Raw genomic sequence first — 14774 nt, 5'->3', positions numbered from 1 at the left:
TTTTGTTAATGCGTCGGATGAGACGTAAGATGAGATGAAACTGCGGAGTAGAACAGCTTTGAGATAAGGTGAGACGGTGCTGCTGGAGAGAGAGGTCCAGTGTGTGCATGTGGCGGCGCATAGCACTGAGTGTGGATCTCAGGATGCGGCGAGAGTAGCAGTCCGAGGAACGTTGTATTTCTCGGAGATACCTGTGATCCTGTGTGGTTTCGAAGCATGATGGGTGAAACTGCAGTTGGAATCCACGTGGAATAAGTTGGAGCCGGAGACAGTCACTGAGGAAGGAGATGTGGCTGTGAAAACGAGTTTTGGTAGATACCTTATCAAACACCAGGAGGGAAATAGAAAGCAATGAAGGTGAACAAGGTAAAAGAGACAAACGAAAATCCCGTCGGAGAGAAGAGCAGAACTTCTTCAAGGTAGGCATTCCTGGAAGAGAAGTGGCAGTGAATTAAACACTAAAATAAAAGCAAAATACTGCGGATGCTGGAAATCTGAAACAAAAACAAGAAATGCTGGAATCACTCAGCACGTCTGGCAGCATCTGTGGAAAGAGAAGCAGAGTTAACGTTTCGGGTCAGTGACCCTTCTTCGGAACTCCTTTTTCCTCTTAGCTAGTTTCACAATTTCACCTGTCATCCATGGTTCCCTAATCTTGCCATTTCTATCCCTCATTTTTACAGGAACATGTCTCCCCTGCACGCTAATCAACCTCTCTTTAAAAGCCTCCCACATATCAAATGCGGATTTATCTTCAAACAGCTGCTCCCAATCTACATTCCCCAGCTCCTGCCGAATTTTGGCAGTGAAAACTGAAAGGCTCACTGCTGCAGGTTACTTCTTGCACACCCTTGGTCAAACAACGGTATTGGTGAAGTCCTGGAAACAGGTCACCTGCTTCTCTTTCAAATGAGGTATGATTCATTGCTCAGGAAGATCCAGAAAGGAGTAAATGGGAAGAAAATATCAGAAACAAATACAGGTACTTAGGAACATACAGGACCAGAAAAGACCATCTGGCCAGTGCCAACATTTGAGAAATATTATATTCCTGGAAGCCTCTTATCCTTGCTGAGAAAGAGACATGCTGTCGAAACTTTTCATTTTGCATTCTTCAGGACATAGGCAAGAAAGCCAAATTTCAAAGGAAACAACAATTTATACTGCATGAGGAAAGGGTGCTGATTGGTTGGCAAGTTGACTCTGATTGGTCGAGAAGTTGCCATGGAAAATGCACCAGGGAACTACTGTCCCCCAAGGTTTTGTTAAATTCTTAAAACGGTGAAATGCCAGGACATGTTTCTTTTGCCTGCAGAGGACAGGTCCCTGTGTATGAATATATGTAGCTTCTAGCAAGCGTACATGAGCCACATTGTGAGCCTGACTGATAATCTTAAATAGGTTGTTCGTGCAATCCTTAGCATACTCGGGATTGTTGGAATCACATCTAATGCTAAACATTGTGTTCTGAGTTTTGTAAGTATGGGCTGGTCGAATATAGTCAGTACTCGGCCCATTGCGAACAGCTGAAGGGATTTGCTGTATGATATGATCTACATACTCTCGGACCTGAAAAGTGCCCAGTCTACCTCAAATTACCCTGGAAGGGTAAGGTATCTCAAAAATTTGAGCAACATATGAATCTAGTAATTTCACACTGCTACTATGTAGTGGCGACACAAGTGGTATTTTCCATTAACAGGATGCTGCCGTCAAGCCAAAAAGATGTTCTGCCTACCACACAAATGGGTAATGTGGTATATGAATTCCAGTGCCAGTGCGATGCCAGGTACGTAGGCCGTAAGTCCCAACAACTGGCGGATCATATCTAACAGCAAATCCCTTCGGCTGTTCACAAAAGGCAGAGTACTGTCCGTACTCAACCAGCCTGTACTTGCAAAACTCAGAACATAATGTCTAACGTTAGATGTGATTCTGCGATTGGACAGCACTTACTTAACAATCCCAAGTGTGCTAAGAATTACACTAACAACCGATTTAAGATTACCAGTTGGGCTCGTAATGTGTCTCACTTATGCTTGCTAGAAGCTACATAGATTCATATGCAGGGACCTGTCCTCTGCAGGCACAAGGAAAATTTCCCAGCATTGCATCTTTTTTGAACTTAACAAAAGCTTGGGGGACAGTAGTTCCTTGGTGCATTCTCTATGGCGAAGTCTCGACCAATCAGATTCGACTTGCCAACCAATCAGCACTCTTTTCTCATGCAGTATAAATTGTTGTTCCCTTTGAAATTTGGCACTCTTTGACCTGTCCTGATGAGTGCAAGACGAAAAACTTCGACAACAATACTCAAGTTCTGTACTATCAAGCAACTATTTATCACATTTTTTATTAGAGACTTTTCTAACCCACTCTAGAAATAACTGATAAAGTTATCATCACTACCTCCCTTGGAAGATCATTCCATAACATTCACCATCCTTTCCCAATCTTGGCATTTTTTTATTCATTCATGGGATGTGGGCATCGCTGTCTAGGCCAGCAATTATTGCCCATCCCTAATTGTCCTTGAGAAGGTGGTGGTGAGCTACTTTCTTGAACCGCTGCAGTCCTTGCGGTGGAGATACACCCACAGTACTGTTAGGAAGGGAGTTCCGGGATTTTGACCCAGCGACAGTGAAGGAACAGCGATATAGTTCCAAGTCAGGATGGTATGTGGCTTGGAGGGGAACTTGCAGGTGGTGGTGTTCCCATGCATCTGCTGCCCTTGTCCTCCAAGGTGGTAGAGGTCGCGGATTTGGAAGGTGCTGTCGACGGAGGCTTGGTGAGTTATTGCAGTTCATCTTGTAGATGGTACACACTGCTGCCACTGTGCGTCAGTGGTGAAGGAAGTGAATGTTGAAGGTAGTGCATGGGGTGCCAGTCAAGCAGGCTGCTTTGTCCTGGATGGTGTTGAGCTTCTTGATTGTTGTTGCAGCTGCACAAATCCAGGCAAGTGGAGAGTATTCCATCAGACTCCTGACTTGTGCCTTGTAGATGGTGGACAGGCATTGAGGAGTCAGGAGGTGAGTTACTCGCCACAGAATTCCTAGCTTCTCAGCTGCTCTTGTAGCCACATTATTTATGTGGCTGGTCCAGTTTAGTTTCTGATCAATGGTAACGGCCAGGATGTCAATAGTGGGGGATTCAGCGATGGTAATGCCGTTGAAGATCAAGGGGAGATGGTTAGATTCTCTCTTGTTTGAGATGGTCATTGCTTGGCACTTGTGTGGCACGAATGTTACTTGCCACTTATCAGCCCAAGACTGGACACTGTCCAGGTCTTGCTGTATCTGGACACGGGCTGCTTCAGTATCTGAGGAGTCGCGAATGGTGCTGAACATTGTGCAATTATCAGCGAACATCCCCCCTTCTGACCTTATGATGGAGGGAAGATCATTGATGAAGAAGCTAAAGATGGTTGGGCCTAGGACACTACCCTGAGGAACTCCTGCAGTGATGTCCTGGGACTGAGATGATTGACCTCCAACAACCACAACCATCTTCCATTGTGATAGGTATGACTCCAACCAGCAGAGAGTTTTCCCCTGATTCCCATTGAACTCAAATTTGCTAGGGCTCCTTGATGTCATACTTGGCCAAAAGCTGCCTTTATGTCAAGGGCAGTCACTCTCACCTCACCTTTGCCCATATCAATTGACATCTGCCACTTCTCAATCCAGCTTGCTAATCTACCCAGGTCTTTTTATGTTTGATAAGCCTGTTCCCTGCTTTTTGGTGTTTCTCTCAGTTTGGTGTCATCTGCAAACTTGGAGAGTTGTGTTGCTGTCCCCACTTCCAAGTTTTATATGCACAATGTAAACAGCAAAGTTCTCAGTACTGAACCCTGAGACACTTCAATCTCCTTCCATGATGGTCCAGCTCCACAAACAACCACCGTTTTCCTCTTTTGCTTCAAACAATTTTCCATCCATTTCATAAGCATTCAACCCATACTGTACCTTCCAAACTGGAGGACCAGTCTACGATGTCGCACTGTGCCAAAAGTTTTGCCAAAATTTAAATAAATAACATCCACTTAGTTCATCCCTCCACAAGGTTTGTTACCTCCTCAAAAAACTCCAAGAAATTTGGCAGACATGAACTCACAGAAAAATGTTGTAAGACAAAGTCAAACTGACTCATAGGAGGAGATTGATAATGTAACTAATGAAATTGGACAATTTCTAGTTGGTATCTTTAAGGAATCCTTGGAAATGGGGGCTAGAGAAAAGGGAACATAGACATAGAATTTCCTCAGCGGCTCCTTAGTTTCCTGCCATAATTTCAATGGAGAATTGGTAAAAACTTGGAGAAATTGTGTTAACAACTGCTATCATGCTGAAGTTACTGCAGGAGATTGGGAGTATCCCTGCAGAAATTATTTGTGATGATTTCAACCTATAAAAAGTGCAAAAAGATGCTTTCAGTACCTTCCTTACTACAGATGTCAGCCTAAGTGACCTGTAATTCCATAGATTTTCTCTTTTCCTCTCAACATCATGCTCCTTTTTCTCTAATCCTCAGGCACAGTCCCCTTTACCAAGGATTCCCTAAACTTAGCAACTGGAACATGTTCAATTTGGTTAGGAAATACTCTAGACTGCCTTCCATCTGGAACTAGCGCCTTAGTTTCTTCATGCCTCCAGCCTGTCCATTACCTCTTTATCAGTTACTACTTTCTTTTTAGAAACTCAAAAGCTTGCCTTGGACATTCTACCCCAAAGTAAGAAGATTGTCTGAAGTTTCCTATGTGAACAGACACAATGGAGGTAATCGTAACCTAACTCACCATGTAGGAAATGCATGGGATGGGGTGGAATGTTAATTTATATCTTGCCTGATTTTATTCTCCATAGAAGTCAATGCAGAGTAAAATCAGGCAGGGTATAAAACCAACATTGCACCTGACCCCACCATTTACCCAAAGAGTGAGTTTGGTTAAAATTTCCCCAGTAAAGAATTCATTTGAAATACTTATCATGTTTTGACCATTTAATACAATGTCCCCAGCTTGGAGCACCAAGTGTCTGCTTGCTACAAATATATTTATAAAACCTATTTCTGAAATATATTTTATTTCTGCCCACTTGGTGTTGTTTACACCCAGTCCTTCAATCAGAAGGATGCAACAATCTCAGCTGCCAGCAGCACAGCGTCATGGACAAGGGATAAAAGCTACAAATCAATGGTTAACTAAGGTGAAAGAAATTAACAACAGCTGGCAAGCTCGAGTGACAGGCACAGGATCGGGAATCATGACTCTGTTGGTTGGGAGCCAAATAATCATTTAAGCCATTTTTGTCAACCTTTTAAAATAAAGATAGCATTCCCTAAGTAGCCAAGTCAAACCGTTTGCAACTTTAATAATTATTTTTCAGGTTTAAACTGTACAACAACCAAAAATGAAAATAAATACCTTGTTCAATTTTGAGAGGCCTGGTAACCACTGTGGCTCTTGCAGTCCTAAGGCAAGTGGAAAACATTTTGCCTGTCATATGTAACCCAATGATTGATTACAAGAACAACAGTGATTTTTTTGATTTCTTTTGATACACAATTCAATTTTTTTTTTAAATGTTACTAGTATACCCTGCAGGGCAAGTGATATTGAGAAATGCATTATACTGAGCAAAGCTGAAACATGCCTTGAATGTTAATTCTAGCCAACACATGCAGATCATCAGACATTTTTACAACATTAAAATATTCTTAATAATTTTCAATTCTTTCAGGTGGCCCTTTTTATTACCTTTGCTCTCGTCATTAAATAGCGCACTATATAAAACCACCACCAAAGCTATGAAGAACAGAAAATTTCTTAAAATGTTAATGCTTCTTGAAAAAAGGTCTGTTTTTCCATCAATGAACAGATAGCCTTCCTCATCTGTATTTATCTTGTGGCGTGTACTGAATGAGAATTTAATTTCTTTGTTTTGAAGAAAGGTCATCGACCTGAAACATTGGGCAGGATTTTCCCATGGGCTTCGGGACACTGACATCAGGACCAAAAGGGGGTGGGGGGGGGCCCAAGCCCACATTCTCCAGAGCCAAATGGCGGTGTTATATTTCCAGAGGTGACCTCCTAATTGGTTGCCTCCGCGCTCACCGTCTTGGCGGGCTCCCAATGCTGCAGGCCCAATCACAGGGCCGGCAGCCTCACTGGGGGAGGTGGGTGCTGCTGAAGTAGGTAAGAGATCGGGACAGTGCCTCAAAATGGAGGTGGAAAAATTATTTAATATTTCAGAGAAAGGAAGGCAGAGGGGCCCTTGGATTGGAGGGGAAACCTCTCCTGTTGGATCAATGGGGCCGTGGGGGATGCCCTTCCATCAATGTGTCGTTTTGATCGAAAGTTGGGCAGAATCACGGAATACAATTCGGAAAATACTGGCAAACATTCAAGATGATCCCATAATGCAATTGACTAAAAATGGACTTTGGCATATTCTTTAATTATAAACCAATGGACAAATTGTAAATTGAAAACAATGGCGCTGATGATTATATCCTTTATTTCGGATTTTTCATTCTCTGTTACCTCAGTCATGACAGAACATGTGGATGAATCATTCAGATAGGTTACTGTCGTACAGTTTCTTGCTTATAGACAGCCATAGTAGAGTTTATGCAACTGATAACATTATATAGAGATAAAATTTAAAGCAGTTCTGGCTGAACTACAATCTTGAAGACTCAAGGTACAATTTCTTCAATCCCGCCTTTGTCACGAATGACCAGAACTGAGTTGTTGTTATCTAGCTGTTTTTGTTCATTCTGCTACAAAACGGGCAGCTGTGCGTTTGCTTATCTGAATACAATCTGTTCTTGGCAAGCTGCCAAAATTGCAAAAATTTATACAGATAATTAAAATAGTGCACTTAGCATGCCACAACACAAAATTGCTGAACTGTCATTCTTTTCTCCTTTTACCTAACTGACATAAACTGAAGGCAACTCAATGTCTAAAACACAATTCTTTGTACCTTACTAAACCCTGAAGCACCTGGAGACAGAGGGCTGAATTTTACCGGCCCCTTGATGCCGCGGGTTGAGGTGCGTTGGCCAGTAAAATGCTGCAGGGAGAGGCCCGTCTCGACCCGTGAAATCAATTTTAATTGGATGTGGAGATGGTGGGAAGGGGATGAAGGGCAAAAAATTGAACATTGGGGGGCAAAGTTTTGGGCCTTTGTAAAATCAATGGATGGTCATTTCAGGCAATGAAAGGACCAATGTGGGGGGGGGGGGTGTGGTTGGGGAAAGGCCTCCATCTCCTAATTATTTATTAAAAACATATTAACTGCAATCCATCTTTCAAAATTTAAAGGTGTGTTAAGGGCTTAAAGCCCTTTAAAAATGGCGACAGCGCCTGCGCGTTGGCGCCAAATGCCGTTGCTGGGGACGCAGCGGCTGCCACCTTACATCATCGGGGGCAGCCGCTCCACCCCCTCTATTTAAACGAGCCCCCGTGCGTAATATCGTGGGGGCTCAGGGACGGCGTATCCACGCGGGATGCATGCTGTTTTTAGAGTGCACCACCATGAACTGCAGCGCATTCATAAAATTCAGCCCACAGAGTTAGAGTTTCCACTTCGGGTGCAATCAGCAATTTTTTATTTTATTTATTTCGAGATACAGCACTGAAACAGGCCCTTCGGCCCGCCGAGTCTGTGCCGACCAACAGCCACCCATTTATACTAATCCTACAGTAATCCCATATTCCCTACCACCTACCTACACTAGGGGCAATTTACAACGGGCAATTTACCTATCACCTGCAAGTCTTTGACTGTGAGAGAAAACCGGAGCACTCGGCGAAAACCCACGCGGTCACAGAGAGAACTTGCAAACTCTGCACAGGCAGTACCCAGAATCGAACCCGGGTCCCTGGAGTTGTGAGGCTGCGGTGCTAACCACTGTGCCACTGTGCCGCCCAATCTAGGCACAAATTGCACCCAAAATTGTGCTCATTTGCAGATGTGTTTTCTTTTCCGCAAGTTTCTTCTCAAACTCATTCGCATATTTGTGAAGGTAAAATCTGCCATGAACCAGTGCAATTGGGCAGTGTTTTAGAAAATGATTTTTTAAAAAAGTTTTGCTTTTAGAACTATTCTTTGACATGTTGAAGAGTGATAAATTGGTGCAGTTTGATTAGTACAGATGAAAAGGGGTTTATCACAAAAATCAGTGTCAAAAATTAGTTTTTAATCAGTCCACCACCCGTAGATAACTCAATTTTAAATAACTGAAAATGACTTCAAAAATCCACACAGAACTATTTTCTAGTTACACTAGTCAGTTTCTAGTAAATTAAATAACATATTCAAATGCTTTCAAAATGTGCCTATTAGTGCCCTTGCTTAATTTTAAGAGCCTCATGGAAGGCCTGCAAACGGGCACAATAAGAAAAAATGTGCAATGGTGATTAGTTTGATCTGGGGACTTGGCCAGTTTTGTGAGCGGAGCCATCTTACTGTGCAATATTTTTAAAACTAGTGAAAAAGATTGCAGAGTCTCGATATGTGCTGAGCATAACATGCACTTAAAATTCCACTAACTTTTGCACTTGATTTTGGGTGAATTAAGCTGAAGAATAACAGTGCAACCGAGCGGAAGCTCCAGGCCACAGTCTTTGCTTGCCATGCAGTTTGTAACCATTTTTCACTGAAAAAATAGAAAACCTACTTTTTAAAGTTGTTACTTTCAAAATGACTGAGCTCAAAGTTAATTTCCACAGTTAACTATTACTATTACAATATAGTAAAAATACCAAAACTATTCCAGAAATAGTGAAACTACCATTTTAATATTTAAACAAGGTCGCCATGTAATGAGATCACATGTCAGTTCATAATACACATGAACGGAACATTGAAATACAGCAACACTCTGCACTAAATACAAATAGAGAGGATTTATTTGAGATTCAGACACCTGAAATGTAATGGTCTATTAATTTGTGCATTAAGAATAAAACAATCATAACTGAACAGCCAAGAACAGAACTATAAAAATTAAACTACAGAACTACAAATATAATTACTTAACTCATACAGAGAGAGACAACATATAGAGTTATTCACACTGAGGAAAAGGATGGGGTTGTGTTTTGTTCTTCATGGGAACAAATAGTAGAAGCTTGACATTTAAAATTTAAAAGTGTTTCTTCCGTGATACAACATGACATTCAATTCATTTAATTGAATAAAATACCAATTAAATAACCAATACTGAAACAATACTAGCACTATCTGCCTAGGCTGTCCATCTGCTAACATAATTCAAATCTTTTGGTTGTGAATTTGGTGGCTGCCATATTTCTGGAGATTAATTTTGTCAATATTTTATCTGGTTAATATCCATGCAAAGGTAAATATCTTGGAATTGAGATGGTTGCAGCAGAGGCCTGCCACGGAGCTCGATGCCTGGCGGGCCTGGCCCAATTCTCCTGGTGGCAGTGATGTTCCGTGGTGGACCCCCTGCCACTGGGAGATGGGATCTCAATTTCAATATTTAAATTAATGCAACAAATAAATTTAAATTAACTTACCTTGAATCTTCCGGGCGCGCCGCGATCTTCAGTGTGGAGGCCAGAATTCCTGGGCCTTCAATTTCCCGTTGGGAGAATGCCGGCATGACACTGGTGGGGAGGGGGGAGGAGTTAATATTTTCAGTGCAGAGGTGGGGCTACGGGGTCAAATAAACGTAATGAGTGTAGGGGATGGTGGCAAGTGGGGTGAACTTTAAACTTTGTGCAGTCGGGGGGTGGGGGGGGGGAGGTCAGATTTGAAGTGTTTTGGTGGGGGGGAAGGGCAAACAGTTAATGTAATTGTTATTGGGGGGTGGGAAAGAGGCGTTAGAATTTTGTTTGATAAATTTTGGGGGGGGGGGATGTATCTTTAAAAATTTAAATATGCCAGCAGGGCTGGCTGCCCTTTAAAAACCGCGCCAGCGCCTGCGCACAGGCGCCATTGCCAGAATGGACAGTCTGCCCCCTCCACGTGATTTTGGAGGGGGGTGGTGGGAGGGCCACCCCGGCCATTTAAGTGAGCCATCACGCGGGAGATAGCAGCTGATCTAAGGCGTGCGGCCTGTGCATGCAGGCCGACTTTTTTTGAGCTTGTCGCCAAGAGCGGTGGCGAGCTCTTAAAATTCAGCCCCATGCGTGTGATTGGGTATATTGTTTTAATATTCTGCTCCACAATTCTTCAGGCTTGTTGTTTTAGTGTTAAAGCTTTCTCAAGTATGTAAAAAGGAAGAGATTAGTGAAAGTAAACAGAGGCTGAGACAGGAGAAATCATGGGGGAGATTTTAAGCTGGCGACGGGGTCTCGACATCGGGGCAAACCAACAGATCAACCAATCGCGAAACCTGCGTCACCTCTTCTCTGGAAGACCCACTGAATTTAGTGCCAAACAGGCACTTAAGTGGACAGTGGTGGGCCTTCCATAGGATTTATTACTCCGCCATCTGAAGTCCTAGCCTCGGAGAACTGCTGGCCAATCAGAGGCCAGCAGATGCAGCGCCACCACAGAGACCATGGCTGCTGCTGGAAATAACCTTCCTGGAGGTCGAGGATCATTGCTGGACCCACGCCTCAGAGTGAGAGGGGTCTCATGGGGTGGCAGTCGCAGGGGAAGGGGTGCGAGTGAGGGGTCGGCAGCAAGGGCAGGAGTGGCCCTGAGCAGGACCCCCTTTCCCGATGCCAGGTCCCTCGTTCAAGCACTAAATACCTTTGAATGAGAGACCCCACTGCCCCGTAACACCCACTCCGCCCCCGGAGCCAGGAAGCAGCCCACATGGTCTTACGTGCCATGCTTCCGGTGCGGTGACAGGGTTGTCCGCCTCACAGGTTATTGCGCCTGCGACGGGAACAGGCCCTTAATTGGGGGTCAATTACCCAGTTAAGGGCCTCAATTGGCAGTGGGGTGGGAAGGCCATTCACAGGAAAATTTCAGAACCCCTGCCCCTGCCACCATCCCACCCGATTTAATGCTCTCCTGCCTCCAAACCCACCGCAGGGGATAGCATAAAATTCAACCCCCCCCCCCCCACCCACCCTGGCCAAATGGGGGAATAAGGAAAAGTCAGACATCTTAAACAAATATTTTGTGTGTGTCTTCATGGTGGTTAATATGCAGGTACAACAAGCAATTAGAAAACCAAATGGTATGCTCAACTTTATTATTGCAAGGGGTTTGCAGTATAAGAATAAGGAAGTCTTGCTGTAATTATATAGAACTTTAGTGAGACCACATCTGGAGTACTGTATATAGTTTTGGTATTTCTAACTAAGAATACCTTTACCTGGGAGAAGGTGCACAAAGGTTCTCTAGATTGATTCTAGGGATGAGAGGGTTGTCCTATGAGGAGAGATTGAGTAGAATGGGCCTATATTCTCTGAAATTTAGAAGAATGAGAGGTGATCTCATTCAAAAGCATCAAATTCTTAGAGGACATGACAGGGTAGATGCTGAGAGGCTGTTGCCCCTGGCTGGAGAGTCTAGAACCAGGGGTCATAGTCTCAGGGTAAGGTGTCGTTCATTTAGGACTGAGATGAAGAAAAACTTCTTTCCTCAGAAGGTTGTGAATCTTTAGAATTCTCTACTCCAGGGAGCTGTGGATGCTCAGTCAATGAATTTATTCAAGACTGAGATTGATAGTTTGTTGGGCACTATGGGACTCAAGGGATATGGGATAGGGCAGGAGGATAGAGACGATGTAGATGCTCAGCTGTGTCCTTATTGAATGGTGGAGCATGTTTAATGGGCCATATGGCCTACCAATGTTCCTATTTCTTATATCTTTTTATGTTCTCCCCTGTCCTCCCCAATTGTGTGTCCTCTAACCCTTCCTCACTCCAGGCTGCATTGCAATACTCAGCTCAATGCATGGCTGATTAGATTTCTCTGGTTACAACAGATATCTGACATATAGGACAAGTCAGTTCTGCATGGATCACCAGCTTACACTGTAATCACAGCTTTCATTTAGAAGAACCTCACATTTATATCTTTATTAATAAAATTTCTTCTTTTCGTTCAATTTAATTATTTTCTGCCAGGACGCCCACTACCCTAATTTCATATGTGAAGTGAAAGCAATTCAGTTTCCTTCTTAGCAGCAGCTGGTACTAGGTTATAATTTTAATTACTTTTTCCCCAATTGATCATGTTCACCAACAGAATGCTCCTTGAGGAATCTTCTAAATATAATTTCACTTTCCCATCCTTCATTAACTGAAGTGGATTACAGGTGCTACAGTACTATGATAAATTTTCCTTTCATTATCTGCTTTGTTACTGTTTTCTAAGGTCCACCAGAGGGGTGTGTATAGCTTCACTTATTTTCTAGCTGGACATCTGCAGGTTCAGTTTCTTACGGTTAGTGAATTCGCTAAAACAAAAATTGTTGTGAGATTATAATTGGTTTAGAGAAATACACAAAGGAAATTTACATCAACAAATTAACCAGTGCAAAACCAGGGAAAATGGAACCCACTGGTTAGAAAAAAGGGACAGTCCTTTTGTGATTTTCTAAATGAATCTGATTGTGTTTCCTAATATTTTACCTTGTTATCCTAAAGATTACATTTTCCAGTCTTATTGGCTGTTCCATGAGTTACAAAAACATGTTTCTGAACTATAAAAATAACACATTTGTGGCTGGAGACTACTTAAACCTCTAAATATTTATTATTAGGACTCACAGGAACATAAGAAATCCTAAACAAAAAATGTTCATCTAGTTTGCCTTCTATCAGCCCGGTAGTCACACTATACAATGATAGAAACATAGAAAATAGGAGCAGGAGTAGGCCATTCGGCCCTTCGAACCTGCTCCACCATTCATTATGATCATGGCTGATCATCCAACTCAGTAGCCTGTTCCCACTTTCGCCCCATACCCTTTGATCCCTTTAGACCCAAGAGCTATATCTAACTCCTTCTTGAAAACATACAATGTTTTGGCCTCAACTGCTTTCTGTGGTAGCGAATTCCACAGGCTCACCACTCTCTGGGTGAAGAAATTTCTCCTCATCTCAGTCCTGAAAGGTTTACCCCGTATCCTTAGACTATGACCCCTGGTTCTGAACTCCCCCACCATCGGGAACATCCTTCCTGCATCTACCCTGTCAAGTCCTGTTAGAATTTTATAGGTTTCTATGAGATCCCTCCTCACTCTTCTGAACTCCAGCGAATATAATCCTAACCGACTCAATCTCTCCTCATATGTCAGTCCTGCCATCCCAGGAATCAGTCTGGTAAACCTTCGCTGCACTCCCTCTATAGCAAGAACATCCTTCCTCAGATAAGGAGACCAAAACTGCTGATAATGATAGTGAAGTTATTGACTAATCACAGCAAACAATCTCCATCAATTAGTCTAAAACCCACCCAGACATGACAAAACCAAAGCTTTGGGAACCATTGGCCTAAAGTCACCTGTTTCTCCCAAGCATGCCACACTTACCTCATCATGTCTCAAAATAATCAGATACTGCATCCCAAAATGTTATTTTCTGAAAGAAATCAATATAATTTGCTGTTGAATGAATCAGTACTAACAGCTTCCCCGATCTCCCAAGGGAGCCTGTTCCACAGATTGACCGCTCACTCGCTGAAATATTGTTCCCGCAGATTAATTTTGAATTTACCACCTTTCAGAACAGGCCATGTGCTCTGGTTCTATTGTTCTGGACAAGGAGAAATGGCTTGTCCTGGTCTACATTATCTAGGCCTTTTAAAATCCTAAAAAGAGCAATCATCATCGCTCAACCTTCTCTTTTCGAGTGGGAACATGCTTTTTTACAGAATAGCTTCTCATAATCCAATCCCTCCTTCCTCTCAATCATGTAGGTTGCTCTCTTCTGTATATTTTCAATAGCTGCAATATCCTTTTTGTACTAATATAAAAGCAAAATACTGCGGATGCTGGAAATCTGAAATAAAAACAAGAAATGCTGGAACCACTCAGCAGGTCTGGCAGCATCCGTGGAAAGAGAAGCAGAGTTAACGTTTCGGGTCAGTGACCCTTCATCGAATCCTTTTTGTACTGTTAGGACTAGAATTGTACACAAATGTTTATTCAAAGTATTCTCATCATAATTTAAAGCTTATAAAGTCATCAGTTTCCTGATGATAACACATGTGAAGTGGATAGTGCGGGAAAATGGCATTGAGGTAGAAGTTCAGACATGATCTAGTTGAATGGCGGAGCAGGCTTGAGGGGCCAAATGGCCTAATTCTGCTCTTATTTCCTATGTTCCTCATCACTGACCCGCCCATCAACAACCCCTCATCATTGACCCTTATCTCTGAACGCCCCCTTCTGATTTCTTTCCAAACCCCCATGATCGCCAACCCCAACAACCACTAAACCTACCTGCTACTGGACATTCGCTGTCCAACAGGCAGCCAACTCTGTCAATCAGGCTGGCTTTCAGGCAGGGATTCGGTTCCAAAAAACACGCATGGCATGGAGTTAAAACTGAACATTGTTCACAGAAACCCAAACTTCTGGTAATTTCCCAACCATAATTGCTCCCCACTGCTCTGAAATCCCATCCCAGTAAATATCTGGGCAGGGTGAGTCTGTTCCTATTTAAGGTGAAACTTCACTCAGTCCACCTCTCCAAAGAAATATAAGGATTGGTGCATACAAGGATATAATGATTTCCCTTTCTGCTTTTCACTTGAGTCAGAATGTTGTGGCTTCCAGCCCTGCCCCAGAACATGAACACATGAGCTAAAACTTCTATGCAGTACCAAGGA

General features: G+C 42.9%; 1 protein-coding gene across 3 annotated transcripts in view; it reads right to left on the bottom strand.

The window, feature by feature from the left end:
• schip1 (schwannomin interacting protein 1) overlaps positions 1 to 14774 on the bottom strand; it is a 763480-nt gene that overhangs the window by 487216 nt on the left and 261490 nt on the right. Inside the window, exon 1 of one of the 3 annotated variants that reach the window (XM_068042161.1) lies at positions 9551 to 9645. The exons of the other annotated variants lie outside the window; for them this stretch is intronic. The gene's annotated coding sequence lies outside the window, so the exon portion shown is untranslated. Of the gene's footprint in view, positions 1 to 9550; positions 9646 to 14774 lie in introns of those variants that run through there. 3 annotated transcript variants of the gene reach the window in all.

Source organism: Heterodontus francisci, chromosome 11 (genome assembly GCF_036365525.1).
Source record: "Heterodontus francisci isolate sHetFra1 chromosome 11, sHetFra1.hap1, whole genome shotgun sequence".
In the NCBI taxonomy this organism is placed as follows: Eukaryota; Metazoa; Chordata; class Chondrichthyes; order Heterodontiformes; family Heterodontidae; genus Heterodontus; species Heterodontus francisci.
Note: the sequence above shows the minus strand (reverse complement) of the source record. Positions and strands in the feature narration are given on the sequence as shown.